We start from the raw sequence: 23,969 nt of genomic DNA on the forward strand, positions 1-23,969 counted from the left end.
CCTCCCCTGCTCATTCTCTGTCTCAAAAATAAATAAAAACATTTTTAAAAAATAAATAAATTAAATTAAATTAAAAATTAAAGTTTTGGTAGTAAATTACTAAGAGGAGGCTAGTGACTTCACAAGAGTAACAAGTTAAACCCTAGTTTATCAGAGAAAACCAAGTATACAGACCAGAAGAGCTTTCCTGGGATCAGAGCAAACCTCAAACACTGGCCTCCAAAACAACCTCTTATAGAGTGGACTTAATTTAATTATATCAGATTATGGAACAACTTACACTCCAGGGCATTATCAAAATCAACAGAGTAATTGGTGGATCCAACAGTAGGGGAAAATTAGGAAGGAAGAGAGTCAACGAAAGCCCCACCAAAAACAACCATCTCAGAGTAAATGTATGTATGCCCACAACTGTACCTCTGAGGAATAACATCATGGGCTCCACACTACAGCAGAAATAAATGTCACTAAAATCTTTAAGCCAATCACTAAAGAAATAAACAAGCAAACAACAAGCCGCAAAAAAGAGGGGAGGGGAATCGATATCCAGAGCTGCTCCAATATGTTATCTAAGATGTCCAGTTTTCGACAAAACAAATTACAACACATGCAAATAAATTGTAATGTGTGACTCAGAAAAGCACCAAAACAATCTTGAAAAACAAAGAATAAAGTTGACAATTCATACTTTCCATTTTCAAAACTTACTATAAAGTTACAGTAAGCAATACTGTGTGATACTGCATTAGAATAGACTTACAGGTTGATGGAACTGAAATGAGAGACTAGGTATAAAAATTCTCATATTTATAGTCAACTGATTTCAAGAAGGATGCCAAGAACATTCAGTGGGTAAAGAACATGCTTTTCAACAAATGGATCTGTGACAATTGCCCATCCACTTGCAAAAGAATGAAGATGTTCCCCTATCTCACTCCATATACAAAAGTTAAAATGGATCAGAGACCTAAATGTAAGTGCTAAAAATACAAAACTCATAGAAGAAAACATAACAGTAAATTTCATGACTTTGAATCCAGTAATGATATGACAATCTTAGATATAACCCAAAAAAAGAAGTTACCACAATATATGCAAATAGGGTTTTATTAAAATTTTAAAGTTTTGCACTTTTAAGCATACTGTCAAGAAAGTATGTAGATAGCCCACTGGATGGGAGAAAATATTTGCTCTACTGAAACTAAAAATAAAATAAAATAAAATAAAATAAAATAAAATAAAATAAAATAAAATAAAATAAAAAGTTACTTTATAAAATGAAAAGAAAATTAAGAAAGTAAAAAGTATAAAAAGCCTCTGAGAGGTAATATTTTTTTTCACAGAAGTACAACATAGGTTAATTTGAAATCTGTACATATAAATGACAAGGTTTCTATTATGCTTCAGTAGAGAGAAACAGAAAATGTAAAAAAAAAATGCAGAAGGTTTTGATGAAAATGAGTTTCCTTAAAATAAAGCCTTGTAATTTTAACTAATCTTATTGTGACATTTTGATTTCATGGGAAATTTTTTTGGAGCCACAGGAACCCAAGATACATATCAAAGTGATAAAAAGCTTGGCTTTAGTGTCTCAGCATGCCAAGAAAATTGGAAGCATGTCAAAGTTAAGGACACTGGAAGATGTCCAATGAGGGAAATAAAGCAAAATGTTCTCCATTGTTTAAAACAAATAAAAGGGACATCATATCCTTGCAGTTAGAAACGTTCCGTTTTTTAAAAAGCGGTATTAGTGCACAATATCTTGAAACAGTCAAAACTACAAATTATATCCTGTGAAAATACTGCTTAAAATGGCAATTTGGATATATAATGGGGTATTAATATGCTCTGCGTAGGGATATTGCTAAACTGCAGATTTTATGTTATATATAGACACCTTTATGACTGTTGTATCAAGGAAAAAATTCTGAAAAAATAACATGCTTAAATTCCCTGCTTGTAACTCCTCTATTGAAACCTAGGGTTGATTTGGTAATAAATCATAGGTTCTCATATGTAACCTTTGTTTTATTAATCCTCACAGTTTATAGAAAGTGGTCACAGAATCAGTTCACTTTTATACCTGCAATGTATCCGCTTTGTGGAATTTCCAGTGATCGTTATCTTTTTATTCTGGTCGCTTGATTCATAAATTAATTATTCATAAATTAATTAATAAATAAAGTCATTTACTAAAGGAATAAAATTGCAAATCTAAAGGAGAGTAGATTAAGTACTGAAAAGGAAATAAAAAGGGTAAGAAACTAAAGTATTGTTTGAATATGAAAAACTAAGATTTCACATCTACAAATTTAATAATGCCACATCGTGACTCTGTAATACATTCCAGAAATTATAGAGCTACTTGGAATATCATACGGCCCCCTATAAACTCTAGTTCCAGAAGCTGGACCAAGGTGGCCAACTCAAACACAGTGGAATAGGCATAAGACTCACTTGGCCCTTTTTCTCTGTATTAAATTATATATTTTTACATGTGATAAAGTTTTCTGTTTCATTACAGTTTCATGATACCAAGAATGACAATTGAATTCAGCAATATTTATCATATGCTCATGCCTTTTCCCATATGTAGTTCTGTGGTTTATTTCCAATGTCACCTCACTAGAGAAGTTATTCCATCATATACTTGGATAAATCATTTCATTTTATTCAGTGTTTTGGGATGGTATTTATTGACTTACCCTAACCAAAATAATTTAAAGTGTTTCTTGGATACCGAGGAGAAAAATGTCTATACAAAGGAGATTTTCTGTAGTTATATTCCCAATGCTTTATTTTAAACTTAAATCTCAAAAACACCATGTAGTCATAAAGAATTATTTCAGTTTATGATAGTTTTTTAAAATAAAAACTACAGGGGTGCCTGGGTGACTCAATCAGTTAAGCTTCTGACTTGACTTGGCTCATGCATGATCTCACAGTTCATGTGTTCGAGCCCCTTGTCAGGCTGTGCGCTGACAATACGGAGCCTTCTTGGAACTCTACCCCTCCCCCGTTCACAATCTCTCTCTCTCTCTCTCTCTCTCTCTCTCTCTCTCTCTCTCTCTCTCAATAATCAACATTTTAAAAAAATAAAATAGAGGATATACATCATTAATTTTTATAGTATTCATAAAAAGTACGTTTTCATGTATTTTATTTCTGTTGTCTGTGATCTTATTTAGTTGATAATGCATTCATGAATTCGCTAAATATCATGAGCCTGTGTAAGTTCATATTCTGATGCCTCTAATGTAGCTGCTATTGCTTTGAATATGAAAGGAACAAGGTGAGTGGACTGCTTGAACCATTTACTATGATAGAACTCTAGATAGTCCTACCAAATAAATAGTAGAAAATAAAACATAATCATAAGTCAAACCTATTTTTACAGGAATTACCATATCGTACCATATTAAACTACATTAATTTAATGGTGTGAATCACCCAACTACAGGGAAAGGTGCTCATTTCCACATGTATTAGATGGAACCTTTCTTAGAAAGGCCCTTGCAGGCACGTACACACACACACACACACACACACACACACACACACACACACAACACCACCATCCCTATCTGCTCTAACAGTAAAATAAAATAGGATAAGATTACTGTATTCCTACAAAGAGAAACCAGCCTTTCAAAACCCAAAATCGTCCGTTCTCAACATTTGGTTTCACTACTTCTTCAGTCAATCTATAATTGAACATGATTTTCTGAACAGCATCAAGAATTGAACAGAATATTTTAAGCATCTTGTAAACCAGGGACCATATCTATCCTGTTTAATTTTGTATACCCAGCCCAGTGGGACACCTGTTATGAGCTTGTAAATGTTTGTCTTTTAAACAAATTATCCAGTGATCCTGAACCCTAGCCACACCTTTACAGTGGACCTTGTAGATTTGTCTGCCCAGCTCCCTCACCTCATCTTGATGGGAGCAGTAACAACTGTACAATCTGGCCCCAGGTTAAGATTGGGAACCTGACTCACTCACCAAATGAACCCTTCCTTTGAGGAACTTATTTTTGGAACTAGGAGATTCAAGAATATATCTACATTCTTGAAAGGAGAAAAAGTAAACTGAGAAGCTACAAAACAGCGGATGTATGCCGTGAGAATAGAAATGAATGAAGCCGATGTGCAGAGACAAAAAGGTATCAGAAAGCAGACTGCAAGAGAAGCCCCCTGTGGGGTGCCCTTTCATACTCCCAGGCCCTGGCTCTGGCCCATTCCAGGGTCCTAGCCAAATTCTTGCTTGGTTCTGTGAGAGATGTCTGTATCCTTAAGTTTTCCTTTTACGAGATAACTCAAAAGGAGTGTTTTTTAAAATATATATATAACCTAAAGAATCTTAATTAATTCAGTCCCACTATCATCTGTGAAAAGTTTTCAAAATAAAAATAACAGGACCCTCCCCAGGAGATTCAGAATCAGCTTGAGACTCAGTGGGAATGGGTGGGAATGCTGGCCTCATTCACTTTATTTTTAAAAGCTTCACATATCATTTTGATGCTCACCCAGGATTGAAAACAACTGAACTATACTATGCATTGTAGGAAAATATAAAGAGAAAGAGGAAAGTACTATTGGGATTTTGGATTTCAATAATTATATTGGACATATATAGCTAAATAATACTTAAGCATGCTTTCAAAAAATGTATCAAATGTCTGAAGTGTGTGTAAAAGTAATGAATGAATAGGGAGAGAAATAGGACACTGGAATTAGAGCCAACTCTTTCTTTTGTGCGTTTATCTCAATGTCAAAGGCACCTGTCAGCACTATACATTAGAAAACTTTAACCCCTTGATAATACAAAAGTGATGATCATTTATGTTAAAATGACATAATTTGATTTTTAAATGAAAGATTCAAAATGTTCAAATCATGCAAATAAATTGTAAATTAGGAGTAGCTTCTTGAAACATTAAGACCATAAAACTGAAGTTTTTATTTGATTTATTGCCAGATAAACCCATCCTATGTAAATTCTGTATATCTGCTCCAAGCCATCTTCTCTGAATTACATGCTATTCATCATCCTGACATTACTAAAATAGCATAAACTTCTATTAATAAAGATAATGCATTTTAAGTGTCATTGCTGATATTCACTTTATATATTTCCATGTACATTGGAAGAGGGTCTGAAAAAATGGTAAATAATGTAAATAACATATTGACCAACATACAGTTTGATCCCAGAGAAAAAATGTAAACGTACAAAAATTTTCTCCATTAACATGACTTATTTATTTTTAATAACAACTCTCTTGTTATGAAGAAGTGTACACAGAGATGTTATTCATAAGCCAAGAACCAAAGAGTGCTCTTAACTCCTAGGCCACCCTTTCCACTTTATGCCTCTATTTAAGCATTAATTTCTGTTTTGTAGAGTAAAAACCTGCATATTTATTCTGATTGGTAAGAAAAAGAGACATTCTTGCTTTCCCTTAATTGCACCTTTTAACACTGAATATCAATAGCATCTGTCATGAGTCAAAAAATTTTCCCTTTCAAGCAGATTTTATCACTGTTTGTAAATTTCAATCTATAAAACCCATATGCACAATTAATTAACTCGTACTAGTTTTGGTGCCAGAAAGTACCTTTTCTAGATGAAGAGTTACTATCTTCCAGGGTCTATTTCTCAACCTTACAGGCACAGAAATGTGATGTTCATTTGCTGAGTATTTTTTTACAAGTTTATCAATCATATGCATCATAATTTTTCTGAACTGCTTACTCAATTTTGCCCTATTTTTGTTGCAGTAGTCAGCATTTTGTTACTGATTTATAATAATTTTGTATTATAAATACTTACCATATGCATTGACAATTTTTTCCCAGTTTTTCATTTTTCCTTGATTTGGTATTTGCGTTTTAGTTGTTTGAAGTTTTAAATATTTTTGTGATCCAAACTATTAAGGTTTTTTTGTTATTGATTTATATAGCCTCATAACTAATCAGAATATTTATCATAGATAACAAAGAAATAAATATTTATCCAAAAATAAAAAGCAGGACTAAAGTTAGCTATGTCGGTGCATGTTTGCTCGGTCATCTTTCCGGCTTCTTGGCAGCACATCTGTGGTTGAGCATTCCTTTCTTGAAAATTTTTCTTTGTTTTGCATGATAATAGAGTCTACTGGTTTTCCTCTTTCCCCTCTTGCCCCTACTTTTCTATCTTCTTTACAAGCCCATCCTACTTTATCTGAACAACAAATAGTGTTATTCCTTAAGATTTGGTATCTGACATTCTTCTATACTCCCAACATTGGATGCCTTAACCATATTAATGAGCTTAATTGCTGTCTATGGCCCATTGATTTACTCACATCTTTATATCTCCAACATGAATCACTCATCTGAGTCCCCTATCTATTCAACGTCTACTTGACACATCTAACTCAAAGGTGCCTGAAATTCAGCATGTACAAAACTGAGTTCCTGGGGCGCCTGGGTGGCGCAGTCAGTTAAGCGTCCGACTTCAGCCAGGTCACGATCTCACGGTCCGGGAGTTCGAGCCCAGCGTCAGGCTCTGGGCTGATGGCTCAGAGCCTGGAGCCTGTTTCCGATTCTGTGTCTCCCTCTCTCTCTGCCCCTCCCCCGTTCATGCTCTGTCTCTCTCTGTCCCAAAAATAAATAAACGTTGAAAAAAAAAAACTGAGTTCCTTCTTCTCTTCCCTCTCTCCAATGTTGATCCTCTCAGTATTAACTAACTCAGTGAATGCTGTCAAAATACACATGAAATTCAGAACTTTAGAAGCCATCTTTGACATCCCACTGCATTATGCATCCGAATGCATTATGAAATGGGGGTATACTTATACATTCTGGATTCACCTATTTCTCTTTGTTTTGTAAGGTATCATCAGCAATTACCCGGATCATGGCAATAACTGAAATCAGGAGTCAGTAAGTTTTTCTGTAAAAGGCCATATAATAAATATTTCAGTCTTTTTGAGCTTTGTATCTTCTGTTGCAACTACTAACTCTGAGATTATAGTGATAATAGCAGCCATAGACAGTACAACAGTACACAAATGAATGAGCACAAATGCATTCCAATGAAACTTTATTTATGGACACTAGAATTTGAACTTCATATAATTTTCATGTGACATAAAATTTTATTCTTCTTTTGATGTTTTAAAACATTTAAGAAGGCAAAAATAATGTTTAACTCATGGGTTGTAAAAAATTATATATATATATAGTGTTATTCCTTAAGATTTGGTATCAGGATGCTTTCTGACATCATTCTATACTCTCACCCTTGGATATATATACATACATATACACACACACACACACACACACACACACACACACACATATAATATATATAGTAAGTTGGATTTGATCCACAGATCCTTCATTTGCTAATTCCTTTCTATATGGTCCTCCCTCTTCTACTTGCATATCTTTTAAATTTATTTGTAACACTGCAGACAGAAGAGTCTTGTCTGAATTCAAATCTGATTATGTCAACTTCTGCTCAGTGAGTTTCCTCTGCTCTTAAGGAAAATATGAAACTTTCTGACATTGTTTCAAGGCTCTATAGGGTCATAGTCCCACCTTTCTCTGTTCTCATCTTACAGAATCTTGATGAACACTTCATCTCATACTCAATACATTTCTCTCACTAATAATTCTTGACCAGTACTTTTTATCAATATAGGATAAAGACTGATTCTTAATTTTTCTAGTGTGCATCACATACAAGACATGATAACCAAGTATACGTAAGAAAAAGCTCTCTTACAAACTGTTTATGGAAAATGAATTTCACATCTTTACCCTCTTGAGACAGTTTACAAACAAAATGTATATTTTCTGGTTGTCAGATACTATGTGATAATTGTGTAGTGTCAAATAATTATAATCTTTAAGACAGCTTCTGACTCTATTTCATGTATTTCAGAAGATCATGCTAAATACCTAAAAATCATAACAGTACTTTTTTGAGAGAGAGAGAGACAGAGAGAGAAAGAGGGAGAGAGAAAAAGAATGCACATATGCAAATGCACATGAGCACATGTGAGCAGGGGAGGGGCAGGTGGGGATAGAGTGAGAATCCTAAACAGGCTTCACATGCAGTGCAGAGTCCAATGCAGGACTCAATCCCACAACTCTGGGATCATGACCTGAGCCAAAATCAGGAGTTTGCCACTCAAGTGACTAAGCCACTCCATCATCCCATAACTGAGTTTGGCCTTGTAGTGGTATTTACACAGATGCACTCGTGATATGCAACAAAACAAAAGGGCTTATTACTCCAATTAAATGTTGGTTTCTACATGGATAATCTGTACTGAATGCCTTTTTCAAATCCATTTATTTAAATGAGTTTTGACAAGCTATTAAATAATATCCGTAAGCCAGTAAGCCAGAAATATTAGATTGATATTACATCTGACACTTGACTCTGGTGCACCCTGTACAATTTAATCAAAAGAAACTCACCTTGCTTCTATACCTATGCTGACATTCAGTAGTGCCAATTAAATGGGTTACCTATGCTAAAACATATTAATATAATCAACACATTCAATGGTAAAGATATCAGCAGTTTTATAAAAATGAGTCGCTACAGAGTAATAATAATAATAATAATAATAATGATATCTGGACTTCTCATATTGAGTCACAATTCATTGTTCAAATTACAAAAAATTGAACCAACTGTGGAAGTTATAAACTGTAGTTTGTTACAATGGCCATCCAGTAGGCTAAAAAAACATGAGAGTTGGACAACTTACGAGTGAGTTACCATTACCTAACATGATTTAAAGAAATATTTTAGAGCTGAAGGAACTCATTTTTTGACTTCAGAAAAGTCACTTAACCTCCTTAGTCTAAGATATGTCGCATGTAATGAGCTAATAGCAGCAACCTCATCATATATATTAAATAATGGTGTGTGAAACATTATTACACACATGTAAGGTATTACAAAGTTCACTTTCCCATGGTGCATTTGCCTAGAAGATCAGTCAACCATTTATTGTTGAATTGTTCTAAAACATAATGAAGTATCTGATACAAGCTGAACAATAAATACCACTTTCAAAGTAGGGATGTTCTGACTATCCTATTTTCAACTTCCAAAGAATATACCTAGTACCCACACTTACAATCTACTCTGCTCTTGTTAGTCCATAGCATTTATCACAGTCTAGCATACAAAAAAAATTTCTATATATATTTCCTTTCCTTTTTCCTCAACTATACTCTAATTACAATGAGTGATGAATGTCAAAACATTTTCCTATACTGCTCACGGTGAAGAACAATGTTTGTCATACAGTATGCACTTTGAAACAATTTGTTGAATAAATGAATTAGTGAACTCTATACACGTTGACTCTCTGATGCCTTCATTATGCTACATAGTCCTAAAGATTTACTTTAAAGCCCCCAAAACAAACCTCTCACTCCAGTTGCATACGGTTCCACTGATCCAAAAGACATTCCTCTAAGGTCAGTTTATTTCCCTATATTTGCCCATCTATTTTATATTTAATTTTAGCAATGTTAGTGATTCAGTTATTATAAATCATTTCAATCGACTTTCCAAGAAAGCAAATAGGTGTTTCATCTAATCCTCTGGGAACGTTTTTGTGAATCAGTGATTGATTTTTTTCTCTTAGTACTCTGTTCTATCAGGGAAACAGGTTGGCATAGTGACTGCTGAATTTAAAAGCACAGATCGGGGCGCCTGGGTGGCGCAGTCGGTTAAGCGTCCGACTTCAGCCAGGTCACTATCTCGCGGTCCGTGAGTTCGAGCCCCGCGTCGGGCTCTGGGCTGATGGCTCAGAGCCTGGAGCCTGTTTCTGATTCTGTGTCTCCCTCTCTCTCTGCCCCTCCCCCGTTCATGCTCTGTCTCTCTCTGTCCCAAAAATAAATAAACGTTGAAAAAAAAAATTAAAAAAAAAAAAGCACAGATCATCCAGTAAAAATCACTTATCCTAAATTATACGATAAAAGACATGCTGGATTAATTATGACCACTTTTGTTCTAAAGCGTATAATGACTTTACCAATCATTTTTCTTCTCTCATTCTTGGAAACATATGTATTTTGATTACTTTGAAATGACCATTTAAGAGATGGCTATTTTAGAAGATTTAAGAATACAAATTGGCATAGAAGAGTCCCTAGAACAAAAGCTTTAGGCTATAATTCACTTTTGTGGGAGGTATTCAGCACTAATTACAACATTAAAGAAACACTCATTCAGGGAATGTCTAAGTCTCTAGGTATATGACAGATTGACCATAGGATATGATAGTTCAGGAGTGTAAATAAATGCAAAAGGTTCACTAGGTTCAGAATATACACTAAACCACAAGTCAGTGCCAAGGCTAAAAAATAACTCAGATTATAGCAAAATTCTCAAACTTCCAAAGGTCTTCATTATTCCTGAAAGTAGGCCCAAATATCTTTAAAAAAGACATATGTGCCCTCTGAATTACTGTTCAGCTAGGAAAAAATATTTAAGTAAAATGATTGATACTTTTTTAACTTTAAAAGACAAGTAATAAGAAAAAAAACGAAGAAAACCAACAATTGAGGCATTTAATCCATTCTTGCACTAGAAATTCATTCAGGTGCTAAAATAAGAAAACTTTAAATAAATATCTCAGAATTTGACCTAGTATTTATTTTTAAATTATTGGATCAATAAGTAGGCCTGAGTATTAATAGAACAAAAAAACAAAATAAGATATTCTGCCTTACCCCACCACTTGCCTGTGTCTTGAGCACTCCCTATAATAAAGCTAAAAACCATATTCACACCATATATATATATATATATATATATATATATATATATATACACACACACACATATCACATATATATATATATCTCACCATATATAAATATATGGTTGCTTATATACCATATACATTTATTAATGTGAATGTATCTATTGCGATGGTTTGGACAGCAAGTAGACAGAATTCTAATGGGGCTGGCTAACAATGAGGAAGATATAATACTCTGCATAACAAAATATAACAAGATTGCAAAACAAAATATACCAACTCAAGTTTTGTTACTTCAATATTTCAAGTGCCAATGTTCTTTCTATGGTTTCCCTCAGCCATGCCCTCAGTGTTTTCTCTGCTAGTTTCCCTAATGGCCACAGAACAACTTCCATGGGCCCAAGTGTCCCATGCAAACAGGACAATATGTAGAGAATAAGACATATCTATTCTTATGTTTCTTACTAAGAGTAAGGAAATAATTCTTAGAAGCCAATCTGCACATGCCAGCTCACATCTTACTATCCAGAAAAGTGTCATATGCCTGTTCAAAAGAGCATTTTTAGCAAAGGGAATGGGGGTAGGCTAATTGGTTACATGAAGTGCAGGGCCTTCAAAAGGCATGGATTAGCTGAACAAAATGAGGGTTTGTGTGAAAAGAACAGGGGATGAAGAAAGTCCACCAAATATTATGTGAGTATTCAGCAATGTCTATAACATTGATCATATATTTCGATTTATAAGTAAATATTTACTGAAAGCCCACCATATTTCAGGCACTGTGTATTAGGCATCGGAAATAAAACCAAGAACAGGAAAAGCGAGATCTCTGCCCTCACGGCATCTGCTTGTTAATGAAAAAGAAAATGTCAGTATGATGACTTAATAAAATAGAATATAGTGAACATTATTAGATAAAAGTAGGTTAATAAGATATATTTTAAAGAGATGACTGTATTTTCTGATGAACAGAATGTGGATGGTGAGAACAAGGTAGAAATCTGGGTGGATGATTGCATTTACTGAGATAGTGAAACATGTGAGGACCAGTTATGTAGTGGAAGCATGAGGGTTTCAAGAGTTCTGTTTTGGCCATGTTGTTCTAGGTAGACACAACACATCCAAGTGAAAATATTGGACGAAAGAACTTGGTGCTCCCGGAGAATCTTTAGTATAATATCACATATCCCATTAAATTATCTCCTGGGGGGCTCAGTCAGTTAAGCATCGGATTCTTGATTTTGTCTTCGGTTATCATCTCGTGGTTTCTGAGATCAAGCCCTGTGTATGGCTCTGCACTGTCCGCACTGAACTGGCCTGGGATTCTCTCTCTCTTTCTCTCTCTCTGCCCCTCCCCCCACTCATGCACTCACTCTCTCTCTCTCTCTCTCTTTCTCAAAATAAATAAACAAACATTTAAAAAAATGATCTCTTATTCTCTGGATATTTACTGTTACGTTTTTTAAAAATAGAGTTTAGGGGCGCCTGGGTGGCGCAGTCGGTTAAGCGTCCGACTTCAGCCAGGTCACGATCTCGCGGTCCGTGAGTTCGAGCCCCGCGTCAGGCTCTGGGCTGATGGCTCGGAGCCTGGAACCTGTTTCCGACTCTGTGTCTCCCTCTCTCTCTGCCCCTCCCCGGTTCATGCTCTGTCTCTCTCTGTCCCAAAAATAAATAAAAAACGTTGAAAAAAAATTAAAAAAAAATAGAGTTTATAGTGGGAATGAAAAATGATGCAACCACTTTGAAAGACATTCTGGCAGTTTCTTACAAAGCTAAACATACTCTTAACCATACAATTCAGTAATTATGCTCCTTAGTATTTACTAAAAGGAGTTGAAAACACATCCACACAAACGCCTGCACGTGGACATTTATAGAAGATTTATTTATAACTGCATGAAGTCAGAGGCAACCAAGATGTCTTTCTATAGGTGAATGGATAAACTGTGGTACATTCAGACAATGGAATACCATTTAACACTAAAAAGAAATGAGCTACTTAGCTGTGAAAAGCCATAGAGGAAATCTAAATACAAGTAAAAGAGGCCAATATGAAAAGCCTACATACTGTATGATTTCAACTATATGTCATTCTGGAAAAGGCAAAACTATGGAGAAAGTAAAAATATCACTGATTTCCATGACTATGGGAGCAGAGTGGGGAGAATGAATAGGTGCTACACAGAAGATTTGGGGGCAATGACACTATTTTGTATAATACAATAATAGTGGATGCATATCATCATACGTTTGCCAAAACCCATAGAATATGCAACAGCAAGAGCAAACCCTAATGTAAACTATGGACTATGGGTGATAATGAAGTGTCAATGTAGATTCATTGGTTGTAACAAGTATACCACTCGAGCATGGCAGGTTGGTGGGGGGAGGTTGTACATGTGTGGAGCCAGGAGGTATATGGAAACTGAGTAAATTATATTCAATATGTGAACCTAAACTTGTTCTAAAAGAAAAATATACTTTAAAAAAAAAAGCAAATTGCAGAAAGATGTTTTTAAAATAGACTTTACAGGCAGAGACGTAGTAATTTGAAATTGTAAAGATGAAATTCTATCATCTAATACATCATTGAAGTAAGCCAAAACAATCCCTTAAAATTGATTATAGGAAGTAAAAATATGAAATACTGGTTAAAAATGTTATTTTCCAAATTGAGTTATCAATAGATGTGCTCTCCTGTTTAAAAATTGCAGACATCATAAGTTTATCAGCCCTGCGTCCAATAGATTTGCTCTTTCTTTTTCTGTTTCCTAAGAGCCCTGGGGTCTTTACATAAATTGCTTTTGCAAAATTTGCAAAGCTAATTCCTTTTTTATTGACAGTCTATGAACCTGTTATTGAAACCTGCACAGTTTCTGAAGAGGTTATGCCCTTTTCCTTGCAACAATGCATAACACTTAATTATTTTACCATATAAGATTTCTCTTACAAAGAGATAATTTAATGAACAATAATATATCAATATACCAAATAACTCAGGATTTAAAAATTAAATAAGAAAAGTAACTAAGAACTTAATTCCAAGAAGTTGAATACAAGTGATATATTCAGTTAGTGAGGCATTTATCTGACACCTTGGTGGACAGGGCACTGTCCTACATGTCTTTTGATGATATATAATGATAAAAAGGCGTAAGCAGTATAAAGACCGTATGTATAAAAAAGAAGCAACATTTAGGAAATGTATACATAATACAATACTCTTACAATGCTCATAATACAATGCTCATCTGGATAATACAATGCTTATATGGATTGCTGTGATATATAAAGCCAATTCTAATTCTTAGTCAACTTAACCTTAACGACTGTCATCAATGCCAATTATTCAGGCAACTAGGTCAAATGACTTTTTTTTTTTTGAGAGAGAGAGAGAGAGAGACAGAGAGAGAGAGAGAGAGGGCACAGTGAGTGACAGGCACAGAGAGAGAGAGAGAGGCAGGGCTTACCCCCAAGTGGAGGTCGTGGTTTTTTTTCTACCTGAGGCAGGGCTTGTTTTCACCTGAAGCAAGGCTTGTGCTCACCCAAAGTGGGTCTTGAGCTCACTCAAAGCAAGGCACGAGCTCACCTGATGCAGGGCTTGATCTCATCCTATGTGGGACTCAAACTCACAAACCATAAGATCATGACCTGAGCCGAAATCAGATGCTTAACGACTGAGCCACCCACGTGCCCCTAGGTCAAATGACTTCTTAAGTTCCTTCCATGTCTATGGAATCTATTATTTAATACTTTATTTGGATTTACCATTATAGCTTCTTCATTCTTAGGAGATTAAAATTAATATATTTCACACAGATGTAAACATGGTCTCCTTTTTCAGTAATAAGAGCTTAGTTCAATAAACATTTCCTTAAAAAAAATCTGCTAACTGCTGCTTCAAGTTATAGAGGAGTAATAACCAAGACAAAACCTCCTCTGTAAAAACCTGGAAATTTGGAAAATTATTTAAAAACTATTTTTGAAGACTACAAAAGAGGCATTTCAGAACTATGATTTCTGGGGAGTACCTGACTGGCTCAGTTAGGCATCTGACTTCAGCTCAGGTCATGATCTCACAGCTGCTGAGTTCGAGCCCCATGTTGGGCTCTGTGCTGACAGCTCAGAGCCTGGAGCTTGCTTCAGATTCTGTGTCTTCCTATCTCTCTGCTCCTCCCCCACTCATGCTCTGTCTCTTTCTCTCTTTCTTTCTCTCTCTCTCTCTCTCTCAAAAATAAATAAACATTAGAGCTGTGATTTCTGAGACAAGGGAAGTAAATGAGATGAACCACAAAATTATCGTGGCTTTCTACCCAGAGGCAATTTCCAAACCACAAAAACATGGAGGGGAAACCCAAACAAGGCCTGGTGGCCTGGTTGAGTTAATGAAATAGAGACTGCAGTTTGACATACTTATGAAGGTCTAACAGGATCAAGGTTTCATAGTAAGTTTCAACTATTCTTAGAGTGAGCCTACTCCATACTTACACTAGCCTATCTAAAGAAGTGGCTTTGAAGAGATTAGAATAATCTACACTAATTTAAATGCCTGGCCAAGCAAAGAAAAATACTTTTTAAAAAAGACGACAAAATCCTTGCACTGAACAAGGTAATTCACAAAGTTCAACATACAGTATAAAATTTCTCTGCATGTCCAAATGCACAACTGTGTAACTTCTTACCTGAAAAAAATTCAGCCAATAGAAACAGACTGGGAATTACAGAGATGATTACCCTAGCATACAAGGGCATTCAAAACAGCTATTTTAAATACATTACATTTGCTGAAAAAGGCAGAAAAATAAATATGATAAGGAAAAAAAAACAAACAAAAAAATGGAAATTCTAAAGATGAAAAATATATTATCTGAAATTAAATTGCCTCTGCATGAGATTAACAGCAATTTAAACACTTCAAAGGAAAAGATCATTGACCTTGAGGATATAACAATGAAGAATAGAGGGAAAAAGCATCTGATATTTTTATGCTTTTCATTTCTTGTATTTCTTGTATAAAGGACATACCATACAGAGAGGAATGAAAGTAAGAATTAACACAGACTTCTAATTAGAAACCATGCAAGTCAGAAAATCATGAAATTATATCATTATATGCAGAAATTAAAAAAAAAATCTGTCAACATAGAATTTTATATCCAGGTAAAAAATTACCTTCAAAAAAAAATAAAGAGTAAAATAAAAACTTGCAGAAAAACAAAAGCTGAGAGAATTCTTTGTCAGCAGAGTAAACACTGCAAGAAATGTTAATAAAAATTCTTTGGAAGAAAGAAAATGATTGCATATAGAAACCAGAATTTTATGCAAAGAAATGAAATACATGGTAAATACAAAAGATTGTCTTTTTCATTTTTTAAAAAAAATTTTAACATTTATTCATTTTTTGATAGAGAGAGACAGAGAGAGGGAGACACAGAACCCTAAGCAGGCTCCAGGCTCTGAACTGACAGCACAGAGCCTGACATGGGGCTTGAACTCACGGACCGTGAGATCATGACCTGAGCTGAAGTCGGATACCCAACCGACTGAGCCACCCAGATGTCCCTGTCTTTTTCATTTTTAATTTCTTCAAAGGAAAATTGTGTCTACATCAAATATTTTTTAATGCATTGGAGTTTATAATACATGAGTAGAATGTGTTACAAAAACAGCACCAATTATGATGAAGAATAAAATGGAGAAATACGGTCTAAGAATCTTACATTCATGAAGTAGTAGAAGCTTTTTGAAGATATGTCAAAGTTGTATGTAATAAACCTTACAGCAACCACTAAGGACATAAAACAAGGAGATATATAGTCACAAAGCCCAAAATGAAGATGGCATGGTAGGCACAAAATTGCTCCATTAATCCAAAAGAAATAATAAAAACAGAAATACAGAATATATAATACAAATAGGAAGCAACATAACAGTAAATATAAATATTTACTCAAAATATAGATAATATGTTATGCAGAAATGCTCTAAATACTCAAGCGACATGAATTTGTTGGGTTGATTTTAAAAAGCAAGATCCAACCATATTATGTCTATAACAAATTTACTCTAAGTATTAAAACACAAATATATTAAAAGTATAAGGATGGAAAAAGACATATCATGCCAAAACTCATCCAAAAAAGTGTACATAGTAATACAAGACAAATTAAGTTTTAGAACAGGGAATATTACCAGGGATAAAAATGGGCTTTTCATAATGATGAAAGGGTCATTTCAACAGGAAGACAAAACAATCCATGCATGAATGCAATAAAAGAACCTCAAAATACATAAAGCAAAAACCAAACAGAGCTGAAAAGAGAAACAGCCAAATCTGTAATTACTGTAATCTGAATGGAGGAAAGTAAAACTTAACTTTATGTATGTTTGAATTTTTATTGAAACAATTGACATAGGTGCTACCAACATGTTACCAGTCATTCATTTACTCATAATATTATATTCCAGAGAATTTTATAGGTAATAGACATAAAAACAAGTGAAATATAATCTTTGTTTTCAGGGAATTTACCATGTAATGAAGCAGCTTATAGCACAGTAAAACCTTGGACTGCAAGTAACTTATTCTGTGAGGAGCAAATATTTCTAATAAATTTTAGAAGATGAGCAAATATTTCTAATAAATTTTAACTTGACAAATGAACGATGTCTTTTAATACAAGTAGTACATAACGCCAAATATCACGTGATAACAGCTGAGCCAATCTCTCTCTCTCTCTCTCTCTCTCTCTCTCTCTCTCTCTCTCTCTCATTGCGGGATTGTCTCCCAAGCTTGGATCCCCAGTCTCAGGCCGAGGTGTTTGGCAGAAATCAGTGATTTTTCAGAACATTGGAAGGTGCCCACAACTGGCACTAATGTATTTTTTTGTCACTTCAAATCACCTATGAATAGTCCTTTACTTTTCCATATAAGAGTAAGCTTAAGAATGCTTTGCTTCATCCTAGGGCAGCCTGCCTGCAGATATAAATCCTTTCCTCTGCTGCCTTATTGCCAGTTACATTAAATACAATATATGACAAGAGTTTATTAATACTGTACTGTAGTCAACATCCATGCAAGTGTATACAATGGCCCTAATGCAGAAAAAGGTTGAAAAAAAAGGCAGCAACAAGGAGATAATTACTGCAGAAGTTAAGAAGGAAATCATCAAGTATGAATGAGGTATGCGAGTGGCCGAAATTGCAATATTTTATAAGAAGTCCACATCTACATTTTGTCTGCAGAGGAAGAAGAGAAAAACGCAAAGGAATCCCTCACTTAATTAGAGATATGTGTAAAATGTGGGAAACAATGCAAAATTTTGTAGAAAAGCACCACCCCAATAAGGCTGTTGCAGTGCAAGTGATGAATCTGTTTAATGACAATGCAATGCCACATTTCCATGAAATCCTCAAAAGGAGACAAAAGCAAGTGTCATTGGATAGGTTACTGGTTAAACTTGCACAAAAAGAAAAAGCTTCCATTGAGCCAATAGATAGCAGTGATTTCGTTATTTTTAGTGAAAGTCGTACTACATAATAACCTTCCTCTCTCTTGTCTCCCTCAGCACCAGCCACGAAGGTTTTCAGAAGGGTAGCTTAATTTGTTTATATTTCTTAATATTTAGTATTTTATTATTTTACATTTATTACAGTATTGCAATCATTTTTGTGGGTTGTGGAACGAATCATCTGAGTTTTCATTATTTCTTATGGAGAAATTCACTTTTATACACAAGTGCTTTGATTACAAGCCTGTTTCCAGAACGAATTTTGCTCTCAAACCAAGGTTTAACTATTTAGGTAGATCCAAGACAAAACCAAATGGTAAGTTTATTGAAGTTACCTTTTCTCCTATGTTTCATTACAAAAATTTCAAATACAGAAAAGCAAAAAAAAAAAAAAAACCTAAATATCTACAAAATGAAATTTAAAATATCATATTCCAATATTTCTTAAATTTTCTAGCTATTCTTTTCATGCATTTGAAAGTAAATTCCAGATACCAAAATATCTCTAAATAATTTAACATGTATCTCCTATAACTAAGGATGTCATATTAAAACACTCTATCAAAAAAATACTTATTTAACCCCCAACATCTGCTAAATTCAGTCCATTCTCTAATTCTCCAATTTTCCCCCAAGTTTCTTTATGCTTATATTCATAAAACAGGATCAAATCAACTTTCAAGCATTGTATTTGTCATTATATCTTGGTCTTTTTTTTTTAATTTGATAAAGTCCCTGTACTGCACACAGACATAGATACATATACCCTTTTTCAGAAGGTTATCTTTTTGAAAAATGTGTCAAATGAGAAACAATTTAGTAACAAGTTAGATTCCTTTATTCAAGGGAAAACAATCGATGGATTTGGAGGAGTGCAGTGCCTTACAAACAATGGAGGAAACTTCCTGAGAGATTTTGGGCAAAAGAAAGCTTTATAGGGCTTAGAAGCAGCAATACCCACGCAGGACATAATTGGTTGGGAAGTCGGGGATTTCTTTGTAAGGCTAGCAGGCCCTACTTTCTAGGGTAAGGTAAACTAGCTAAAGCTGAGTTGGAGGATTGTCATTGGTGTATGTTCAGTTTTTTAACAGTGAGGTGTTTCTCTTAAGGGCAAACTGACAGGTTTCAAACTGTGACAGCTGGGCCACTGGGGTGAACTCCATTTTGTGGGTCTCAATATCTGAATTACCTTTATTAAGTGTAAATCATTATTTTTCTGTTTGCTAAGACTGTTGATTGCTGTATTCTTCTATTTTTTATATTCTATGAAGTTTTTGTATAAAATCTTGCTTTTGCTTTGATTCAGGACCAATTTTTTTGTATGACTATTATATTGGTGATGCAACATACTTCATATTGAGAGAATCTGGAGGCACAGTGTCAATCACAAGATGCTATCAATGACGCAAGATTTGATTACTTGGTTAAGGTGGTGACCATAAAATTTCTCCACTATGCAAATACATCCTGAAGTTACTTTTCAATCCCCTATTTTTTTAGTTTTCCCTATGACTTACATTGCCCCTCCAAAAATACTCAGTGAGTGACTCGATCTCTTTTTTCTTTTCTACAATATGTAACCTTATTCTTAGGAAGGGTTCTCTTATCACTCATAAAAGATTTGTGATGGACTTGTTCAATTATGTCTTATCTTTAAAGGTAAATGGGGAGAGGGAGCCAAGATGATGGAACAGCATGGAAGTTTTTCTTGTGTCTAGCATCCATGAAATACAGCCACATCACCACTAAATCATCCTGCACACCTAGAAAACTGATTGGAGGATTAACACAACAATCTGCACAACCTGAACCACAGACTTCAGCAGGTACACAGTGTGGAGAGATGAACTTGGGGAGAGAGAAGTCACAGAGGGCAGGGAGGTACTTTCGCATGCAGAGAGAGGACAGAGATGGTGGGGAGAATATGGGAAAAGCACCCCTCTCCAAAAGCAGGTGGAGAGAAAGTGGAAAATTGGAAACAGCCACAGGGACTAAACTAAAAAGAGAGAAAGGAGAAAGGAGAAGGTTTAAACTCCATTAAGACTGTAAACAGGGGGAACACAGAGTCTGCAACTCCCCAGCAGGATACCTGGCAGTGTTCTGGTGGCAAGGGCGAATCCCCAGGAGCAGAGTGGGGTCTGGGAGGTTCTTGGGCCACATGGGGAAAAGCAGTTCCACTGCTAGAAGGACATTTGCTAGAGGCTGTGAGGCAACCTGGGCCCAGCAGACTCCAGAGAATGGCCACATTCACTGGTGCTAGAACAAGGTCGTTAAGGGTGAAGCCTGGTGCCAGATGTATGTTGTGATTTTCCATAATCCCTGAAAAGTTACTGCTACACTATCTTATGAACTTTTTCTGGGGCAGGCTGGCACCTGGCTGCAGTCTCTGGGCATCTGCAGTAGCACAGTCCCTTAAACTTTCCTGGGTGCTGCTGGCATTTGGCCATTGCTTGATGAGACCCTCCACAGAGGGCAGAATGGGTCAAAGCTGCAGTCCCTCAGAAGTAAGGGGCCGGGGAAAACACCCACATCTGAGACAAAACGTGGGAGACAGGTACTACCTGGGGCTCTGTCAAGGACATTGTAAAAGCAGGTTATGGACAAAAGCTAAAGACAAAGGACGGGTGCGCGATTGCTGATCGGGGAAAACAGTTCCGATACTACAGACTGGGTAGCTAGGGGACCCATTTTCACTGCTTCCGTGCATGCCTATACCCACTTACAAGCGCCACAACAATCCACCCCAGTATGCTAGCAGCGCCATCTAGTGGAGAACGGAGCCATTACACTAAGCCCCACTCAACTGGGCCAACCTCACTCTTCAACAGAAGTCTCATCAACTGCTTAGTTTATAGACTATAAAGCGCCTCATAGTCTGACTTCTAGGGGAAAGTAATTTCAGTCATATTTCAGTATGTTTAGTAGGTCCATCTATTCATTTTTCTTTGTTTCTTTTTTCTTTTTTTCTCTTTTTCATTTCCTTTCTTTTTCTTGAATACAGAAAGAAAAAAATTGTTTTATTTTCAATTTTTATTAAAAATATTTTTCTTTAAATTTTTCACTATATTTTTTACTTTTGTGAAAAATTTTCCAAATTCTATTTTATTTCCATCATTTTATTTTAGTCTACTTCAGTGTATTCATTTTTTCAAATTTTCAAATGATTTCCTTTTTTTTTCTTTTTTCTCTTTTTTGTTTCTTTTCTTTTTCTTGAATACAGAAAGAGAAAAAATTCATTTTTATATTTAATGTTATTAAAATATTTTTATTGGGGCGCCTGGGTGGCTCTGTCAGTTAAGCATCCGACTTCGGCTCAGGTCATGATCTCACGGTCCGTGAGTTCGAGCCCCGCGTCGGGCTCTGTGCTGACAGCTCAGAGCCTGGAGCCTGTTTCAGATTCTGTGTCTCCCTCTCTCTCTGCCCCTCCCCTGTTCATGCTCTGTCTCTCTCTGTCTCAAAAATAAATAAACGTTAAAAAAAATTTTTTTTAATATTTTTATATAATTTTTTCTACTATATATTTTACTTTTGTGAAAATTTTCTCAAATTCTAGTTTACATCCATTATTTCATTTTAGTCTACTTCAGTGTATTAACTTTTTCAAATTTTCAAATGATTTCCTTTTTTTTTCTTCTTTCCCCTTTTTTCTCTAATCTATAAAGCCACTTTCAACACCCAGACCAAAACACACCTAGGATCTAGCATCAATTATTCAATTTTGTGTGTGTGTCTATTTTTAATTCGTTAATTTTTAACTTTTTTTATTTTAATTTTTTTTTATTTTAAATTTTCTACCTCATTAATTCCTTTTCTCCCTTCAAAATGATGAAACAAAGGAATTCACCCCAAAAGAAAGATCAGGAAGAAACGACACCAACAACTTAACCAACACAAATACAAGCAAGAAGTCTGAACTAGAATTTAAGATAATAAGAATACTAGCAGGAGTCTAAAATAGGTTAGAATCCCTTTCTGAGGAGATAAAAGAGTAAAAACTAGTCAGGATGAAATAAAAAATGCTATAACTGAGCTGCAATAATGAATGGATGCCGTGGCAGCAAGGATAGATGAGGCAGAACAGAGAATCAGCAATATAGAGGACAAACTTATGGAGAATACAAAGCACACAAAAAAGAGGGAGATTAAGGCAAAAGAGCATGGTTTAAGATTTGGAGAAATCCGTGACTCATTAAAAAGGAACAACATCAGAACTATAGGAGTCCCAGAAGAGGAAGAGAAAGAGATACGGGTAGAAGGGTTATGTGAGCAAATCATAGCAGAAAACTTTCCTAACCTGTGGAAAGACACAGACACCAAAATCCAGGAAATAAAGAGAACTCCCAAGAGATTTAACAAAAACCAACCATCAACAGGGCATAGCATAGTCAAATTCACAAAATACTCAGGCAAGGAGAGAATCATGAAAGCAAAAAGGGAAAAATAGTCCCTAATATACAAGGGAAGACAGATCAGGTTTGCAGCAGACCTATCCACAGAAACTTGGCAGGCCAGAAAGGAGTGGCAGCATATATTCAATGTGCTGAATCAGAAAAATATGCAGCCAAGAATTCTTTATCCAGCAAGGCTGTCATTCAAAATAGAAGGAGAGATAAAAAGCTTCCCAGGCAAACAAAAATTAAAGGAGTTTGTGACCACTAAATCAACCTTGCAATAAATTTTAAGGGGGACTCTCTCAGGGGAGAAAAAAAGAAAATATAAATAAATGAATAAAGGCCAAAAGCAACAAAGATTAGAAAGGACCAGAGAACACCACCAGAAACTCCAACTCTACAAGCAACATATTGGTAATAAATTCATATCTTTCAGTATATACTCTAAACATCAATGGACTCGATGCTCCAATTAAAAGATGTAGGGTAACAGAATGGATAAGAAAACAAGATCCATCTATATACTATTTACAAGAGATCCACTTTAGACCTAAAGACACCTTCAGATTGAAAGTAAGGGGATGGAGAACTATCTATCATGCTACTGGGCAACAAAAGAAAGCCAGAGTAGCCATACTTATATCAGACAATCTAGACCTTAAAATAAGGACTGTATCAATGGATGAAGAATGGAATTACATCATAATTAAGGTGTCTATCCACCGAGAAGACCTAACAATTGTAAACATTTATGCTCCAAATGTGGTGCACCCAAATATGTAAATCGATTAATCACAAACATAAAGAAACTCATTGATGATACCAATATAGTAGGGAATTTAAACACCTCACTTACAACAATGGACAGATCATCTAAACAGAAAATCTACAAGTAAACATTGGCTTTGAATGACACACTGGATCAGATGGACTTAACAGATATATTCAGAACATTTCTTCCTAAAGCAGTGGAATATACATTCTTCTCCAGTACACATGGAATGTTCTCCAGAATATATTACATACTGGGACACAAATCAGCCCTCAACAAGTACAAAAAGATGGAGATCATACCGTGCATATTTTTAGACCACAATGCTATGAAACTCAAAATCAACCACAAGAAATAATTTGGAAAGATAACAAATACTTGGACACTGAAGAACATCCCACTAAAGAATGAATGGGATAACCAAGAAGTTAAAGAGGAAATTAAAAAGCATATGGAAGCCAATGAAAATGATAACACCACAACCCAAAACCCCTGGGATGCAGCA

This window comes from Prionailurus bengalensis, chromosome C1 (assembly GCF_016509475.1).
Source record: "Prionailurus bengalensis isolate Pbe53 chromosome C1, Fcat_Pben_1.1_paternal_pri, whole genome shotgun sequence".
In the NCBI taxonomy this organism is placed as follows: Eukaryota; Metazoa; Chordata; class Mammalia; order Carnivora; family Felidae; genus Prionailurus; species Prionailurus bengalensis.